The sequence below is a fragment of the Pleurodeles waltl genome, chromosome 1_1 (assembly GCF_031143425.1).
Source record: "Pleurodeles waltl isolate 20211129_DDA chromosome 1_1, aPleWal1.hap1.20221129, whole genome shotgun sequence".
NCBI lineage: Eukaryota > Metazoa > Chordata > Amphibia > Caudata > Salamandridae > Pleurodeles > Pleurodeles waltl.
Window position 1 is genome coordinate 881,216,762 of NC_090436.1, and position 19,273 is coordinate 881,236,034.

Below are 19,273 nucleotides of genomic sequence, written 5' to 3' on the forward strand. Positions count from 1 at the left end.
GCTTTAATTTTGATGATCCAGCTGGTATTAATATGTTAAATACTGAACTTGTGTTTTGGGCCTTACCGCTTATTATATGTGGGGACTTTAATATACATACTGAGACTAATATCCCCTTACAGAATCAGGGTTCATACTTGGGACGAAAACCTAAGGTGTTTCGCGCCTTACAAATGTTGGTGCAGACTCATGGTCTTGTGGATGCATGGCAGTATTGTATGCCTATGGATCCTGGTTACACTTTATTTTCATATCCCCACCGAAAGTCTGTCCGGTTAGACTATTTTTTTATGTCTCCATCGCTATGCGAAGGACTTTTGGTGGAAAAATTCCCTAGGGTCATATCTGACCATAATCCTTTGGTAGTACAATTTTCGGACTTGTGTAAGGAACGACATTTGAAGCCCTGGTCTTTTGACCGGGGTTTGTTGCTTGACTCAGCTTATGTGTCACGGATGAAAGTATGGTTAACTGAGTTTTTGGGTTTTAACAGGGGTACGGTTCCACCGGGGATGTTATGGGATGCTTTAAAGGCTACTATCCGCAGGGAAACTCTGAGTTACGCCCTTAGGTGGGAGAAACAACGGCATCTAGCTATCTCTGCGGCACAGACTAAATTGGCTTCTCTGGAGAGTCAGATAGTGGGGCTTGCAAGGAATAATGCTCCAATACAAGACACTTTGGATAAGATGGCGGTCATGAAGGCCAAGATTATTCAGCTGTATCTAGACCAAGACATTATTAAAGCCCAGATTTGCACGCAGGAATGTTATGAGTTTAGTGAGAGGGTGGGCAAGGTGCTTGCATATAAGACTAGACAAAAGGCGGCTCGGAGTGCCATCTTGGCAATTAAAGATAGGTTGGGGCAGATTGTGTATGGAGATACGTCAATAGTACAGGTGTTTAAAGAATATTATTCCGTATTGTACCAGCAGGAAAGCCTCTTCTCGGATGATAGAGACGAAAGGATTGCTCAGTATCTGAGTGATATGTCGTGCCCAAAGTTATCGCAAGATGAGGGCTGTCAGTTGACTGCCCCCATTGAGTTGGATGAGATTATCTCGGCTCTAAATGCTATATCTAATGGGAAAGCTACTGGCCCTGATATGATCCCAATAGAATTCTTTAAAACTTTTTTTGAGGAATTGAAGGAGGATATTAGGTCACTCTTTACGTCAGTACAGGCTGGAGAGCGGGTGCCGGGCTCATGGCTGGAGGCTAATATTGTTATATTTTAAAAAAAGAGAAGAACCCACTTTTACCAGGCTCCTACCGACCTATCTCATTGATAAACGCAGATGCTAAATGGTATGCCAAAATCCTTGCGGTTAGGCTTAGTCGAGTCATTGGTGGGCTTGTCTCCCCTTGGCAACATGGGTTTATTCCTGGGCGGGGAACCGCCGATCATGTCAGGCGTGTTATTACCATGTTAGATGCATCTCAGGTTATGGCGGCCCCTATGGCACTAATATTATTAGATGCCGAAAAGGCTTTTGATCGGGTGAACTGGAGATATTTATGGACAGTGCTCAGTAAAGTTAATATAGGGGCTGGTTTTATCAGGGCTATACAAGGTTTATATCAGAAGCCCCTTGCTCGAATTCAACTAGCCGGGGCAATTTCAGAACCCTTCTATATTACAAGAGGAACTAGGCAGGGCTGTCCCTGCTCCCCTTTATTGTTTGCACTCTATATAGACCCCTTGATTAGGAAGTTAATGCAAAATACATTGATCTCGCCTATGGTAATGGCGGAGGGCAGGTTTAAAATTTTGGCATATGCTGATGACATAGCCATTACTACTCCTGAACCAAGGAAGGCGATCGAACAAATAGAGAAACTAGCTGCGGAGTTTGGCGAGATCTCAGGCTATGCATTAACCCCTTCCCCGCCACGGACGTAATGGTTACGTCCATGGCAGCGCCCGTGTGGCGCCATGGACGTAACCATTACGTCCTGGGACTGGCCGCCCCCCAACCCCCCCAGGCCAGGGCTGAAAGGGGAATCCCTTCCCCTTTCACCCCCCCCACACCTCCCATGACGTCAGCGCGCGATCGCGCGCTGATTTCATAGAAAGGGGGAAAGACGCGCTGGAAGCCATTTGCTTCCAGCGCGTCTAAGGGAGAAGGTGAGTTTTTCACCTTCGTGCGGGGTGGGGTGCTCTGAAAGAAGCATCGAGGGAAAGGAAAGGGTTTTCCTTTCCCTCGATGTCTCTTTGAGCATTCCTGCTGCCCGATCGCGATGCGATCGGGCAGCAGGAATGCCCACTAGACACCAGGGATTTGTGTATGTGTGTGTGTGTGATTTTTTAATGTGTGGGGGAGTGACCCCTTGGGCAAGGGTCGCTCCCCCGGGGGGCGCAATGTATTTATCGTCGTTTCTGCCCCCCCTTGGGGCAGATTGGCCCTATTTTTAGGCCGATCTGCCCCCAAGGGGGGCAGAAAGCCACTAGACACCAGGGATTTTATTGTTGGTTTTTATTTTTTGTGTTGGGGGGTGGCCCCTTGGGCAAGGGTCGCCCCCAGGCGCCCACATGTATTTTTGGGCAGTTCTGCCCCCCTTGGGGACAGATAGGCCTACTTTTTTTAGGCCTTTCTGCCCCCAAAGGGGGCAGAATCCCAATAGCGCCAGAAATATTATGTTTTGTATGTGTGCTTTGTGTTGGGGGTTGGCCCCTTGGGCAAGGGTCGCTCCCCCTGGGGGAGGCAATGTATTTATCATCGTTTCTGCCCCCCTTGGGGGCAGATTGGCTTTATTTTTAGGCCAATCTGTCCCCAAGGGGGGCAGAAAGCCACTAGACACCAGGGATTTTATTGTTGTTTTTTTTTTATTTGTGTTGGGGGTCGGCCCCTTGGGCAAGGGTTGGCCCCAGGGGCCCATATGTATTATTGGGCAGTTCTGCCCCCCTTGGGGGCAGGTATGCCTATTTTTTAGGCCTTTCTGTCCCCAAGGGGGGCAGAATCCCCATAGCGCCAGGGATACTATATGTGTGTGTGTGTGTGTGCTTTGTGTGGGGGTGTGGCCCCTTGGGCAAGGGTCGCCCCCCCCCCCAAAGGGTGCTATGTAATCTGGGCGATTTCTGCCCCCTGCCCTTGGGGGTAGATTGGCCTTTTTTTTTAGGCCCATCTTCCCCCAAGGAGAGAACACTAGACACAAGGGAAAATTAAAAAATGGTTAGTGGCGGAGTGTTTGTCAACTGGCGAAGTATTTGCTTTTATGATAATAACAGTTTTTCTCCTTTTTGTTCTAGTTCAAAGCTTTTGCTGACTTTGCTGTGGCTTGTTGCAGTTTTGGCAGTAGTTGTCCTGCGGTTTGCGTAGTTGCATGTTTTAGGTAAGTAAATAAATTTACTCCAAGTGAGTATTGTTGCAATGCATGAATGACATGTTTGTAGGTGGTGTACTGAATGCAGGATTGTGTGTGAAATTGTCCTTAGATTTATGCACAATGATTATTGTGTTGTCTTATGTCTAATTGGCTTTTTTTTTTCTCTTTTTAGTGGGATATCGTTGGTGATTGCTGTGGCTGTGCAGAGTAGTTGCTGGTGAGTCAAGCTTTTTCAGGCAAGTGAGCAGTATAGTTTTTGAGTTTATAACTCTTAGTGATAAACCTATACTTTGTTACTTATCTTACACAGTGCTGGTTGTTGGTGGTGTATTTGTCCAGTTAATTTTTGTAGGAAGGATCATGGCTAGCCGTAGGATGACCGCTCAGCAGGTTGTTAGTGTGCTTTTTGAGTCATCTTCTGACCATGAATATGAGACTGACTCTGCATCTGAGGCAGAGGAGGAAGTGCAGGATTCTGGAAGTGAATTTTCTGTCAGAGATGAATCATCTGATAATGAAGCCACTCTCAGTGCTGATGAAGGGCCTGTTTTAGAGGAGGACAGTGATGTGCCAATGGTGCAGGAGCCAGCGGCTGAAAGGCTTCCCATTGGAAGACCTGACACATGGGTTGCACCAAACATGGAGCAGCCACAGTTGCCTGCGTTTACTGGTTTTCCAGGGTGTCGAGTTAATACGGAAAACTTTTTTGAGTTGTTTATGGACGATATATTTTTGGAAGAGATTGTTGAGCAGACTAATTTGTATGCAGAGCAGTTTTTGAGGGACAACGCTGCCAGACTTAGGCCACACTCTAGAGCTAGCCGGTGGATTCCCACAATCTGGAAGAGTTGAGAAAGTTCTTGGGTTTAACTTTTTTGATGGGGCTGATAAGGAAGCCATCGCTGTCTTCATATTGGTCTACTAGTCCCTTGATGGCAACTGCTATATTTCCTGCCCTCATGAGTCATAACCGGTATGAGCTTCTTCTTCGGATGTTGCATTTTGTAGATAATGCTTTAGCCTTGCCACAAGATCATCCTGATTCTGACCGTCTTTTTAAGATTAGACCTGTCCTTGATCATTTGGTAGATCGGTTTTCAGAGATCTATGTTTCAGGGAAAGAAATATCTGTAGATGAGTCTTTGGTCCTGTTCAAGGGTCGTTTGGTTTTTAGGCAGTACATTCCTAGCAAGAGGGCACGGTATGGAATTAAATTGTATATGCTGTCAGAAAGTAGTACAGGATATGTTTATAATTTCCGGGTCTACACTGGTAGGGATTCCAATATTGACCCCCCTGGTTGTCCTCCCACTTTTGGAGTTAGTGAGAAAATTGTGTGGGAACTTGGTAGACGACTGTTTAACAAAGGTCACCATTTATATGTAGATAACTTCTACACTGGAGTTAGGTTGTTCAAGGAGTTGTTCAGAGTGGACACTGTTGCTTGTGGCACAATCCGCTCTAATCGGAAAGGCTATCCAAAAGAGCTTGTCTGTAAAAAACTTGAGAAGGGACACTGCAGTGCCTTGCGGAATGATGAGCTGCTAGCTCTGAAATTTGTAGACAAGAGGGATGTATACATGCTAAGCACCATCCATGATGAGAGTACTTCACCTGTGGCTGTTTGGTGTCAGGTTGCCGAAGTGCGCAAACCTGTGTGCATCTTAGACTATAATAAGCACATGGGTGGTTTTGATAGAGTAGATCAGAGGTTAGAACCTTACACTGCTGCTCGTAAGTCTTATGTGTGGTATAAGAAATTAGCGGTTCACTTGTTCCACTTGGCAACTTTTAATGCTTTTGTTGTGTTTAAGGATAGTTCTCCAGAGTCAAGGATGACATTTGTGAAATTTCAGGAGTCTATCATAGCTAGCCTTGTTGTGCTGGAACAGGCAAGAGTTCCTAGAGAAGCAGTGGTGGAGGATGTGGCTAGATTGAAAGATCGTCACTTTGCTGAGCACATTCCTCCCACGGCCAAAAAAAACTTTCCTGCTAAGAGATGTAGAGTCTGTGCTCGAAGAGGTATCAGGAAGGAGACTAGGATGTACTGCCCTGATTGTCCTTCAAAGCCTGGGCTGTGTGTGGGTGGCTGTTTCAGGAGCTACCACACACAGAAGAATTATTGGGAAATTCCGTGAGCGTAAACTGGTGTTTTATATTTTTATATGTTCGGTTTCACGGTTGGCATTAGTCATGTATTCAGTTAGAGCTTTTGTGTTTGTAGTTTTGTACTAATTTATGATTAGTGGTTTCTTTGTTGTTTAAAAAAAAAAAAGGGGATGGCATGTGTAGGGTGGCGCTTGGCTGGCGGTGTGCGTGGGGTGGCGCATGGCTGGCGGTGTGGGTGGGGTGGCGCTTGGCTGGCGGTGTGTGTAGGGTGGCGCTTGGCTGGTGGTATGGGTGGGGTGGCGCTGGGCTGGCGGTGTGGGTGGGGTTGCGCTTGGCTGGTGGTGTGGGTGGGGTGGCGCTTGGCTGGCAGTGTGTGTGGGGTGGCGCTTGGCTGGCGGTGTGGGTGGGGTGGCGCTGGACTGGCGGTGTGGGTGGGGTGGCGCTTGGCTGGTGGTGTGGGTGGGGTGGCGCTTGGCTGGCAGTGCCAGCCAAACGCCAGTCCACACACTCATCAGCTGGTGTGATTGCTGTATCAGGCATGTGGGCGTATGAAAGTGATGGGCCCTTGACTGGCGCTGTCTGTGGATGCGAGTCTTGTAATGTGCTGGGCCCGTGGCTGGCGGCGTGAATGGTCTAGTGCATGTCATGTATGAAAGGTGTGTGAATGGACTGTAAAGCGGTTGGTGCCTTGTCGTGGCTTTACAGCTCACGAGCTGTGAGTCATTGGTTCAGTTTTATGGCCTTTCAGTTATTACCAGTGCATTTCACTTTTGTGAAATCTCTTGTTAATAAAATTTGATCTACTGAACCATCACTCACCCTCGTGCCAAATCCAACCAGTATGTGTGGTACAAATGACAAAACCTGCTCCGCTGTAATCAGGCGTCGCAGCACACTTGAGACACGCTAGGTGTCTCAGGTGGGACCCCGATGATGAAGCATGCCACCAACTTGGTTGGTGGGTGAGGGGTCTTTTTCACATAACCTAAGTGCGTTTCTTTTCACAATTTTAGTGCTTGGCACATCACAGAGTATGTGGACACAACAAAATGATATATTACAAAACTACCTGTGTTTGGGGGGGAGGGGCCACCTGTGTTTTTGGTCCTGGGTGCGGCCTTCATCTAGGGAAACCTACCAAACCCAGACATCTCCATTGCAGGGAGATGTGGCTTGCGTGGATCCCCCAACATTTTCTTACCCAGACGCCTCTGCAAACTGCAAAATTTGCATAAAAAAGCATATTTTCCTGAGTTTTGTTTGTACGATCACCGCTCCAGCACAAAATTCCTACTCCCCAGTGTTCCCCTCAGTCTCCCAAGTAAAATGACACCTCACTTATGTGGGTCCCTAAAGCAGAGTCAGTCTAAAGATGTATAAAAGAATATGTCCTTATAAACTCCCTGTGCTATCCCCTCTATCGCTACAAGTTCTGGGCCTTATTCTGTTGCAGGCACCTGGCCCACCCACACAAGAAAGGTATAATTTTTACCGGGAGACTTGGGGGAATGCTGGGTGGAAGGAAATTTGTGGCTCCTCTCAGATTCCAGAACTTTCTGTCGCCGAAATGTGAGGAAAACGTGTTTCTTTAGCCACATTTTGAGGTTTGCAAAGGATTCTGGGTAACAGAACCTGGTCAGAGCCCCACAAGTCACCCCATCTTGGATTCCCCTAGGTCTCTAGTTTTCAACAATGCACAGGATTGGTAGGTTTCCTTAGGTGCCAGCTGAGCTAGAGGCCAAAATCCACAGGTAGGCACTGTTTTCCATGAAACAATGTGATGTGTCCACGTTGCGTTTTGGGGCCGTTTCCTGTCGCGGGCGCTAGGCCTACCCACACAAGTGAGGTATCATTTTTATCGGGAGACTTGGGGGAACGCTGGGTGGAAGGAAATTTGTGGCTCCTCTCAGATTCCAGAACTTTCTGCCACAGAAATGTGAGGAACATGTGTTGTTTTAGCCAAATTTTGAGGTTTGCAAAGGATTCTGGGTAACAGAACCTGGTCCGAGCCCCGCAAGTCACCCCTCCTTAGATTCCCCTAGGTCTCTAGTTTTCAGAAATGCACAGGTTTGGTAGGTTTCCCTAGGTGCCGGCTGAGCTAGAGGCCAAAATCTACAGGTAGGCACTTCGCAAAAAACACCTCTGTTTTCTTCCAAAAATTTGGATGTGTCCACGTTGCGCTTTGGGGGGTTTCCTGTCGCGGGCGCTAGGCCTACCCACACAAGTGAGGTATCATTTTTATCGGGAGACTTGTGGGAACGCTGGGTGGAAGGAAATTCGTGGCTCCTCTCAGATTCCAGAACTTTCTGCCACAGAAATGTGAGGAACATGTGTTTTTTTAGCCAAATTTTGAGGTTTGCAAAGGATTCTGGGTAACACAACCTGGTCCGAGCCCCGCAAGTCACCCCATCTTGGATTCCCCTAGGTCTCTAGTTTTCAGAAATGCACAGGTTTGGTAGGTTTCCCTAGGTGTCGGCTGAGCTAGAGGCCAAAATCTACAGGTAGGCACTTCGCAAAAAACACCTCTGTTTTCTTCCAAAAATGTGGATGTGTCCACGTTGCGCTTTGGGGCGTTTCCTGTCGCGGGCGCTAGGCCTACCCACACAAGTGAGGTATCATTTTTATCGGGAGACTTGGGGGAACACTGGGTGGAAGGAAATTTGTGGCTCCTCTCAGATTCCAGAACTTTCTGCCACAGAAATGTGAGGAACATGTGTTTTTTTTAGCCAAATTTTGAGGTTTGCAAAGGATTCTGGGTAACAGAACTTGGTCCGAGCCCCACAAGTCACCCCTCCTTTGATTCCCCTAGGTCTCTAGTTTTCAGAAATGCACAGGTTTGGTAGGTTTCCCTACGTGCCGGCTGAGCTACAGGCCAAAATCTACAGGTAGGCACTTCGCAAAAAACACCTCTGTTTTCTTCCAAAAATTTGGATGTGTCCACGTTGCGCTTTGGGGCGTTTCCTACCGCGGGCGCTAGGCCTACCCACACAAGTGAGGTATAATTTTTATCGGGAGACTTGGGGGAACGCTGGGTAGAAGGAAATTTGTGGCTCCTCTCAGATTCCAGAACTTTCTGCCACAGAAATGTGAGGAACCTGTGTTTTTTTAGCCAAATTTTGAGGTTTGCAAAGGATTCGGGGTAACAGAACCTGGTCAAAGCCCCGCAAGTCATCCCATCTTGGATTCCCCTAGGTCTCTAGTTTTCAGAAATGCACAGGTTTGGTAGGTTTCCCTAGGTGTCGGCTGAGCTAGAGGCCAAAATCTACAGGTAGGCACTTCGCAAAAAACACCTCTGTTTTCTTCCAAAAATTTGGATGTGTCCACGTTGCGCTTTGGGGTGTTTCCTGTCGCGGGCTCTAGGCCTACCCACACAAGTGAGGTATCATTTTTATCGGGAGACTTGGGGGAACGCTGGGTGGAAGGAAATTTGTGGCTCCTCGCAGATTCCAGAACTTTCTGCCACAGAAATGTGAGGAACATGTGTTTTTTTAGCCAAATTTTGAGGTTTGCAAAGGATTCTGGGTAACAGAACCAGGTCGGAGCCCCGCAAGTCACCCCTCCTTAGATTCCCCTAGGTCTCTAGTTTTTAGAAATGCACAGGTTTGGTAGGTTTCCCTAGGTGCCGGCTGAGCTAGAGGCCAAAATCTACAGGTAGGCACTTCGCAAAAAACACCTCTGTTTTCTTCCAAAAATGTGGATGTGTCCACGTTGCGCTTTGGGGCGTTTCCTGTCGAAGGCGCTAGGCCTACCCCCACAAGTGAGGTATCATTTTTATCGGGAGACTTGGGGGAACGCTGGGTAGAAGGAAATTTGTGGCTCCTCTCAGATTCCAGAACTTTCTGCCACAGAAATGTGAGGAACATGTGTTTTTTTAGCCAAATTTTGAGGTTTGCAAAGGATTCTGGGTAACAGAAACCTGGTCCGAGCCCCGCAAGTCACCCCATCTTGGATTCCCCTAGGTCTCTAGTTTTCAGAAATGCACAGGTTTGGTAGGTTTCCCTAGGTGTCGGCTAGGCTAGAGGCCAAAATCTACAGGTAGGCACTTCGCAAAAAACACCTCTGTTTTCTTCAAAAAATTTGGATGTGTCAACGTTGCGCTTTGGGGCGTTTCCTGTCGCGGGCGCTAGGCCTACCCACACAAGTGAGGTATCATTTTTATCGGGAGACTTGGGGGAACGCTGGGTGGAAGGAAATTTGTGTCTCATCTCAGATTCCAGAACTTTCTGCCACAGAAATGTGAGGAACATGTGTTTTTTTAGCCAAATTTTGAGGTTTGCAAAGGATTCTGGGTAACAGAACCTGGTCAGAGCCCCACAAGTCACCCCATCTTGGATTCCCCTAGGTCTCTAGTTTTCAAAAATGCACAGGTTTGGTAGGTTTCCCTAGGTGCCGGCTGAGCTAGAGGCCAAAATCTACAGGTAGGCACTTTGCAAAAAACACCTCTGTTTTCTTCCAAAAATTTGGATGTGTCCACGTTGCGCTTTGGGGCGTTTCCTGTCGCGGGCGCTAGGCCTACCCACACAAGTGAGGTATCATTTTTATCGGGAGACTTGGGGGAATGCTGGGTGGAAGGAAATTTTTGGCTCCTCTCAGATTCCAGAACTTTCTGCCACAGAAATGTGAGGAACATGTGTTGTTTTAGCCAAATTTTGAGGTTTGCAAAGGATTCTGGGTAACAGAACCTGGTCCGAGCCCCACAAGTCACCCCATCTTGGATTCCCCTAGGTCTCTAGTTTTCAGAAATGCACAGCTTTGGTAGGTTTCCCTAGGTGCCGGCTGAGCTAGAGGCCAAAATCTACAGGTAGGCACTTCGCAAAAAACACCTCTGTTTTCTTCCAAAAATTTGGATGTGTCCACGTTGCGCTTTGGGGCGTTTCCTGTCGCGGGCGCTAGGCCTACCCACACAAGTGAGGTATCATTTTTATCGGGAGACTTGGGGGAACGCTGGGTGGAAGGAAATTTGTGGCTCCTCTCAGATTCCAGAACTTTCTGCCACAGAAATGTGAGGAACATGTGTTTTTTTAGCCAAATTTTGAGGTTTGCAAAGGATTCTGGGTAACAGAACCTGGTCCGAGCCCCGCAAGTCATCCTATCTTGCATTCCCCTAGGTCTCTAGTTTTCAGAAATGCACAGGTTTGGTAGGTTTCCCTAGGTGTCGGCTGAGCTAGAGGCCAAAATCTACAGGTAGGCACTTCGCAAAAAACACCTCTGTTTTCTTCCAAAAATGTGGATGTGTCCACGTTGCGCTTTGGGGCGTTTCCTGTCGCGGGCGCTAGGCCTACCCACACAAGTGAGGTATCATTTTTATCGGGAGACTTGGGGGAACACTGGGTGGAAGGAAATTTGTGGCTCCTCTCAGATTCCAGAACTTTCTGCCACAGAAATGTGAGGAACCTGTGTTTTTTTAGCCAAATTTTGAGGTTTGCAAAGGATTCTGGGTAACAGAACCTGGTCCGAGCCCCGCAAGTCACCCCTCCTTAGATTCCCCTAGGTCTCTAGTTTTCAGAAATGCACAGGTTTGGTAGGTTTCCCTACGTGCCGGCTGAGCTAGAGGCCAAAATCTACAGGTAGGCACTTCGCAAAAAACACCTCTGTTTTCTTCCAAAAATTTGGATGTGTCCACGTTGCGCTTTGGGGCGTTTCCTGCCGCGGGCGCTAGGCCTACCCACACAAGTGAGGTATCATTTTTATCGGGAGACTTGGGGGAACGCTGGGTAGAAGGAAATTTGTGGCTCCTCTCAGATTCCAGAACTTTCTGCCACAGAAATGTGAGGAACCTGTGTTTTTTTAGCCAAATTTTGAGGTTTGCAAAGGATTCTGGGTAACAGAACCTGGTCCGAGCCCCGCAAGTCATCCCATCTTGCATTCCCCTAGGTCTCTAGTTTTCAGAAATGCACAGGTTTGGTAGGTTTCCCTAGGTGTCGGCTGAGCTAGAGGCCAAAATCTACAGGTAGGCACTTCGCAAAAAACACCTCTGTTTTCTTCCAAAAATTTGGATGTGTCCACGTTGCGCTTTGGGCCGTTTCCTGTCGCGGGCGCTAGGCCTACCCACACAAGTGAGGTATCATTTTTATCGGGAGACTTGGGGGAACGCTGGGTCGAAGGAAATTTGTGGCTCCTCGCAGATTCCAGAACTTTCTGCCACAGAAATGTGAGGAACATGTGTTTTTTTAGCCAAATTTTGAGGTTTGCAAAGGATTCTGGGTAACAGAACCAGGTCCGAGCCCCGCAAGTCACCCCTCCTTAGATTCCCCTAGGTCTCTAGTTTTTAGAAATGCACAGGTTTGGTAGGTTTCCCTAGGTGCCGGCTGAGCTAGAGGCCAAAATCTACAGGTAGGCACTTCGCAAAAAACACCTCTGTTTTCTTCCAAAAATTTGGATGTGTCCACGTTGCGCTTTGGGGCGTTTCCTGTCGCAGGCGCTAGGCCTACCCCCACAAGTGAGGTATCATTTTTATCGGGAGACTTGGGGGAACGCTGGGTAGAAGGAAATTTGTGGCTCCTCTCAGATTCCAGAACTTTCTGCCACAGAAATGTGAGGAACATGTGTTTTTTTAGCCAAATTTTGAGGTTTGCAAAGGATTCTGGGTAACAGAACCTGGTCTGAGCCCCGCAAGTCACCCCATCTTGGATTCCCCTAGGTCTCTAGTTTTCAGAAATGCACAGGTTTGGTAGGTTTCCCTAGGTGTCGGCTGAGCTAGAGGCCAAAATCTACAGGTAGGCACTTCGCAAAAAACACCTCTGTTTTCTTCCAAAAATTTGGATGTGTCCACGTTGCGCTTTGGGGCGTTTCCTGTCGCGGGCGCTAGGCCTACCCACACAAGTGAGGTATCATTTTTATCGGGAGACTTGGGAGAACGCTGGGTGGAAGGAAATTTGTGGCTCCTCTCAGATTCCAGAACTTTCTGCCACAGAAATGTGAGGAACATGTGTTTTTTTAGCCAAATTTTGAGGTTTGCAAAGGATTCTGGGTAACAGAACCTGGTCCGAGCCCCGCAAGTCACCCCATCTTGGATTCCCCTAGGTCTCTAGTTTTCAGAAATGCACAGGTTTGGTAGGTTTCCCTAGGTGCCAGCTGAGCTAGAGGCCCAAATCTACAGGTAGGCACTTCGCAAAAAACAGCTCTGTTTTCTTCAAAAAATTTGGATGTGTCCACGTTGCGCTTTGGGGCGTTTCCTGTCGCGGGCGCTAGGCCTACCCACACAAGTGAGGTATCATTTTTATCGGGAGACTTGGGGGAACGCTGGGTGGAAGGAAATTTGTGTCTCATCTCAGATTCCAGAACTTTCTGCCACAGAAATGTGAGGAACATGTGTTTTTTTAGCCAAATTTTGAGGTTTGCAAAGGATTCTGGGTAACAGAACCTGGTCCGAGTCCCGCAAGTAACCCCTCCTTAGATTCCCCTAGGTCTCTAGTTTTCAGAAATGCACAGGTTTGGTATGTTTCCCTAGGTGCCGGCTGAGCTAGAGGCCAAAATCTACAGGTAGGCACTTTGCAAAAAACACCTCTGTTTTCTTCCAAAAATTTGGATGTGTCCACGTTGCGCTTTGGGGCGTTTCCTGTCGCGGGCGCTAGGCCTACCCACACAAGTGAGGTATCATTTTTATCAGGAGTCTTTAGGGAATGCTGGGTGGAAGGAAATTTTTGGCTCCTCTCAGATTCCAGAACTTTCTGCCACAGAAATGTGAGGAACATGTGTTGTTTTAGCCAAATTTTGAGGTTTGCAAAGGATTCTGGGTAACAGAACCTGGTCCGAGCCCCACAAGTCACCCCATCTTGGATTCCCCTAGGTCTCTAGTTTTCAGAAATGCACAGGTTTGGTAGGTTTCCCTAGGTGCCGGCTGAGCTAGAGGCCAAAATCTACAGGTAGGCACTTCGCAAAAAACACCTCTGTTTTCTTCCAAAAATTTGGATGTGTCCACGTTGCGCTTTGGGGCGTTTCCTGTCGCGGGCGCTAGGCCTACCCACACAAGTGAGGTATCATTTTTATCGGGAGACTTGGGGGAACGCTGGGTGGAAGGAAATTTGTGGCTCCTCTCAGATTCCAGAACTTTCTGCCACAGAAATGTGAGGAACATGTGTTTTTTTAGCCAAATTTTGAGGTTTGCAAAGGATTCTGGGTAACAGAACCTGGTCCGAGCCCCGCAAGTCACCCCATCTTTGATTCCCCTAGGTCTCTAGTTTTCAGAAATGCACAGGTTTTCTAGGTTTCCCTAGGTGCCGGCTGAGCTAGAGGCCAAAATCTACAGGTAGGCACTTCGCAAAAAACACCTCTGTTTTCTTCCAAAAATTTGGATGTGTCCACGTTGCGCTTTGGGGCGTTTCCTGCCGCGGGCGCTAGGCCTACCCACACAAGTGAGGTATCATTTTTATCGGGAGACTTGGGGGAACGCTGGGTAGAAGGAAATTTGTGGCTCCTCGCAGATTCCAGAACTTTCTGCCACAGAAATGTGAGGAACATGTGTTTTTTTAGCCAAATTTTGAGGTTTGCAAAGGATTCTGGGTAACAGAACCAGGTCCGAGCCCCGCAAGTCACCCCTCCTTAGATTCCCCTAGGTCTCTAGTTTTTAGAAATGCACAGGTTTGGTAGGTTTCCCTAGGTGCCGGCTGAGCTAGAGGCCAAAATCTACAGGTAGGCACTTCGCAAAAAACACCTCTGTTTTCTTCCAAAAATTTGGATGTGTCCACGTTGCGCTTTGGGGCGTTTCCTGTCGCAGGCGCTAGGCCTACCCCCACAAGTGAGGTATCATTTTTATCGGGAGACTTGGGGGAACGCTGGGTAGAAGGAAATTTGTGGCTCCTCTCAGATTCCAGAACTTTCTGCCACAGAAATGTGAGGAACATGTGTTTTTTTAGCCAAATTTTGAGGTTTGCAAAGGATTCTGGGTAACAGAACCTGGTCTGAGCCCCGCAAGTCACCCCATCTTGGATTCCCCTAGGTCTCTAGTTTTCAGAAATGCACAGGTTTGGTAGGTTTCCCTAGGTGTCGGCTGAGCTAGAGGCCAAAATCTACAGGTAGGCACTTCGCAAAAAACACCTCTGTTTTCTTCCAAAAATTTGGATGTGTCCACGTTGCGCTTTGGGGCGTTTCCTGTCGCGGGCGCTAGGCCTACCCACACAAGTGAGGTATCATTTTTATCGGGAGACTTGGGAGAACGCTGGGTGGAAGGAAATTTGTGGCTCCTCTCAGATTCCAGAACTTTCTGCCACAGAAATGTGAGGAACATGTGTTTTTTTAGCCAAATTTTGAGGTTTGCAAAGGATTCTGGGTAACAGAACCTGGTCCGAGCCCCGCAAGTCACCCCATCTTGGATTCCCCTAGGTCTCTAGTTTTCAGAAATGCACAGGTTTGGTAGGTTTCCCTAGGTGCCAGCTGAGCTAGAGGCCCAAATCTACAGGTAGGCACTTCGCAAAAAACAGCTCTGTTTTCTTCAAAAAATTTGGATGTGTCCACGTTGCGCTTTGGGGCGTTTCCTGTCGCGGGCGCTAGGCCTACCCACACAAGTGAGGTATCATTTTTATCGGGAGACTTGGGGGAACGCTGGGTGGAAGGAAATTTGTGTCTCATCTCAGATTCCAGAACTTTCTGCCACAGAAATGTGAGGAACATGTGTTTTTTTAGCCAAATTTTGAGGTTTGCAAAGGATTCTGGGTAACAGAACCTGGTCCGAGTCCCGCAAGTAACCCCTCCTTAGATTCCCCTAGGTCTCTAGTTTTCAGAAATGCACAGGTTTGGTATGTTTCCCTAGGTGCCGGCTGAGCTAGAGGCCAAAATCTACAGGTAGGCACTTTGCAAAAAACACCTCTGTTTTCTTCCAAAAATTTGGATGTGTCCACGTTGCGCTTTGGGGCGTTTCCTGTCGCGGGCGCTAGGCCTACCCACACAAGTGAGGTATCATTTTTATCAGGAGTCTTTAGGGAATGCTGGGTGGAAGGAAATTTTTGGCTCCTCTCAGATTCCAGAACTTTCTGCCACAGAAATGTGAGGAACATGTGTTGTTTTAGCCAAATTTTGAGGTTTGCAAAGGATTCTGGGTAACAGAACCTGGTCCGAGCCCCACAAGTCACCCCATCTTGGATTCCCCTAGGTCTCTAGTTTTCAGAAATGCACAGGTTTGGTAGGTTTCCCTAGGTGCCGGCTGAGCTAGAGGCCAAAATCTACAGGTAGGCACTTCGCAAAAAACACCTCTGTTTTCTTCCAAAAATTTGGATGTGTCCACGTTGCGTTTTGGGGCGTTTCCTGTCGCGGGCGCTAGGCCTACCCACACAAGTGAGGTATCATTTTTATCGGGAGACTTGGGGGAACGCTGGGTGGAAGGAAATTTGTTGCTCCTCTCAGATTCCAGAACTTTCTGCCACAGAAATGTGAGGAACATGTGTTTTTTTAGCCAAATTTTGAGGTTTGCAAAGGATTCTGGGTAACAGAACCTGGTCCGAGCCCCGCAAGTCACCCCATCTTTGATTCCCCTAGGTCTCTAGTTTTCAGAAATGCACAGGTTTTCTAGGTTTCCCTAGGTGCCGGCTGAGCTAGAGGCCAAAATCTACAGGTAGGCACTTCGCAAAAAACACCTCTGTTTTCTTCCAAAAATTTGGATGTGTCCACGTTGCGCTTTGGGTCATTTCGTGTCGCAGGCGCTAGGCCTACCCACACAAGTGAGGTATCATTTTTATCGGGAGACTTGGGGGAACGCTGGGGGGAAGGAAATTTGTGGCTCCTCTCAGATTCCAGAACTTTATGCCACAGAAATGTGAGGAACATGTGTTTTTTTAGCCAAATTTTGAGGTTTGCAAAGGATTCTGGGTAACAGAGCCTGGTCCGAGCCCCGCAAGTCACCCCTTCTTAGATTCTCCTAGGTCTCTAGTTTTCAGAAATGCACAGGTTTGGTAGGTTTACCTAGGTGCCGGCTGAGCTAGAGGCCAAAATCTACAGGTAGGCACTTCGCAAAAAACACCTCTGTTTTCTTCCAAAAATTTGGATGTGTCCTCGTTGCGCTTTGGGGCGTTTCCTGTCGCGGGCGCTAGGCCTACCCAAACATCATTTTTATCGGGAGACTTGGGGGAACATAGATTAGCAAAACAAGTGTTATTGCCCCTTGTCTTTCTCTACATTTTTTCCTTCCAAATATAGGAGAGTGTGTAAAAAAGACATCTATTTGAGAAATGCCCTGTAATTCACATGCTAGTATGGTCACCCCGGAATTCAGAGATGTGCAAATAACCACTGCTCCTCAACACCTTATCTTGTGCCCTTTTTGGAAATACAAAGGTTTTCTTGATAGCAATTTTTTACTCTTTATATTTCAGCAAATGAATTGCTGTATACCCGGTATAGAATGAAAACGCACTGCAGGGTGCAGCTCATTTATTGGCTCTGGGTACCTAGGGTTCTTAATGAACCTACAAGCCCTATATATCCCCGCAACCAGAGGAGTCCAGCAGACGTAACGGTATATTGCTTTCGATAATCTGACATTGCAGGGAAAAGTTACAGAGTTAAACGTAGAGAAACAGTTATGTTTTTTTCACCTCAATTTCAATATTTTTCTTTTTCAGTTGTTATTTTCTGTAGGAAACCCTTGTAGGATCTACACAAAGGACCCCTTGCTGAATTCAGAATTTTGTCTACTTTTCAGAAATGTTTAGGTTTCTGGGATCCAGCATTGGTTTCATGCCCATTTCTGTCACTGACTGGAAGGAGGCTGAAAGCACAAAAAATTGCAAAAATGGGGTATGTCCCAGTAAAATGCCAAAATTGTGTTGAAAAATTGGGTTTTCTGATTCAAGTCTGCCTGTTCCTGAAAGCCGGGAAGCTGCTGAGTTTAGCACCACAAACCCTTTGTTGATGCCATTTTCAGGGGAAAAACCACAAGCCTTCTTCTGCAGCCACTTTTTCCAATTTTTTTGAAAAAAACGAAACTTTCCCTGTATTTTGGCCAATTTCTTGGCCTCCTTCAGGGGAACCCACAAAGTCTGGGTACCTCTAGAAACCCTAGGATGTTGGAAAAAAAGAACGCAAATTTGGCTTGGTTAGCTTATGCGGACAAAAAGTTATGAGGGCCTAAGCGCGAACTGCCCCAAATAGGCAAAAAAAGGCCTGGCACAGGAGGGGGAAAAGGCCTGGCAGCGAAGGGGTTAAATAGGAGTAAATGCCAAATATTGGGCAATGAGTGGGCCATTATTGAAAACAACAGGAGGGCCAATCAAGTGACTTATCTAGGTGTCAGATTGTCGGCCAATTTGGACCAGATAGTGGAGAGTAATCTTGCCCCTGTCTTAGCTAAAACCAGGAAAGAGCTGCATCATATGAACAATTTGCATTTAACGATTATTGGTCGATTCAATCTTATTAAAATTATTTTTTTACCTAGGGTCTTATATTTCTTCCGTACTATCCCGCTGGAAATTAACAAAGAATGGTTTAAGCATATGGAGAGTTTAGCGAGTAGTTTTATTTGGTCTTTTAAAAAAGTACGGCGGGCATATAAGTATTTAGGGGGTCATCCTGACCCCGGCCGGCGGCGGTAGCCGCCGGCCTGGCTGGGACCGCCAGAAGACCGTCCCGCGGTCAAAAGACCGCGGCGGTCATTCTGGGTTTCCCACTGGGCTGGCGGGCGACCGCCAAAAGGCCGCCTGCCAGCCCAGTGGGAAACACCCTTCCACGAGGAAGCCGGCTCCGAATGGAGCCGGCGGAGTGGAAGGTGTGCGACGGGTGCAGTAGCACCCGTCGCGAATTTCAGTGTCTGCTAAGCAGACACTGAAATTCAAAGTGGGGCCCTCTTACGGGGGCCCCTGCAGTGCCCATGCCATTGGCATGGGCGCTGCAGGGGTCCCCAGGGGCCCCACGACACCCCTCACCGCCATCCTGTTCCTGGCGATCGAAACCGCCAGGAACAGGATGGCGGTGAGGGGGTCGGAATTCCCCATGGCGGCGCAGCAAGCTGCGCCGCCATGGGGGATTCCTCAGGGCAGCGGAAAACCAGCGGAAAACCAGCGGGACACCGCCGGTTTTCCGGTTCTGACCGCGGCCATACAGCCGCGGTCAGAATGCCCTCAGGAGCACCGCCAGCCTGTTGGCGGTGCTCCCGCCGACCCCGGCGGGGTCGGAATGACCCCCTTAGTGCTACCCAGAGAGAGGGGGGGTGGGCGGCCCCTCATTTTCTTTTTTATTACTGGGTATCTGCAATGCAGTATATCCAACCATTAATTAACCGACAGGCTGATAATAGAGATTTTGGTGAAATTTGCCCTCCTATATATAATATGATTTGGGGAAGTTATGCCAATGCAGCTTTTCTGAGAACAGTGGAGCCTAGCTATTTAAAAAAAGTTAAGTTCAAGACTGTCTGGGCTGCATTTAAGGTGTGGACCAATGTTACAAAAAAAAATTGAATCGGCCGGATTAATTTTTACACCCCAATTTTGAATTCGTCGGTGCTTCCTGATATTTTTAAGGATGAATACTGTGCCAGGTGGGCACAGCTTGGTGTTCGGTGTATTGGTGATTTCTATTGGCATACCCACCTTAAATCTTTTGAAGAACTGACAGGTGAATTTTCATTGAACACTAAGGATTTTTTTAAATACTTGCAAATCAGACATTATTTGGGGGCAAACTTTAGATCAGCATCTGGGCAGGTGGGGGATAGAATCCCAGTTATGGAGGTTCTTCATAACTCCACTAGATGGCGGGTTTGCTCGCTTTATCCGCTCTTCTTGAACTTAATGCCAGATGACTTGAGTAAACAGGCGGAGAGGTGGGCTCGGAATATTGGAGCTTCTGAAGTGTCAGTACGTACCTCTTTAGATATGGCACAGCGTTTTATATTATCCGCTGGGCC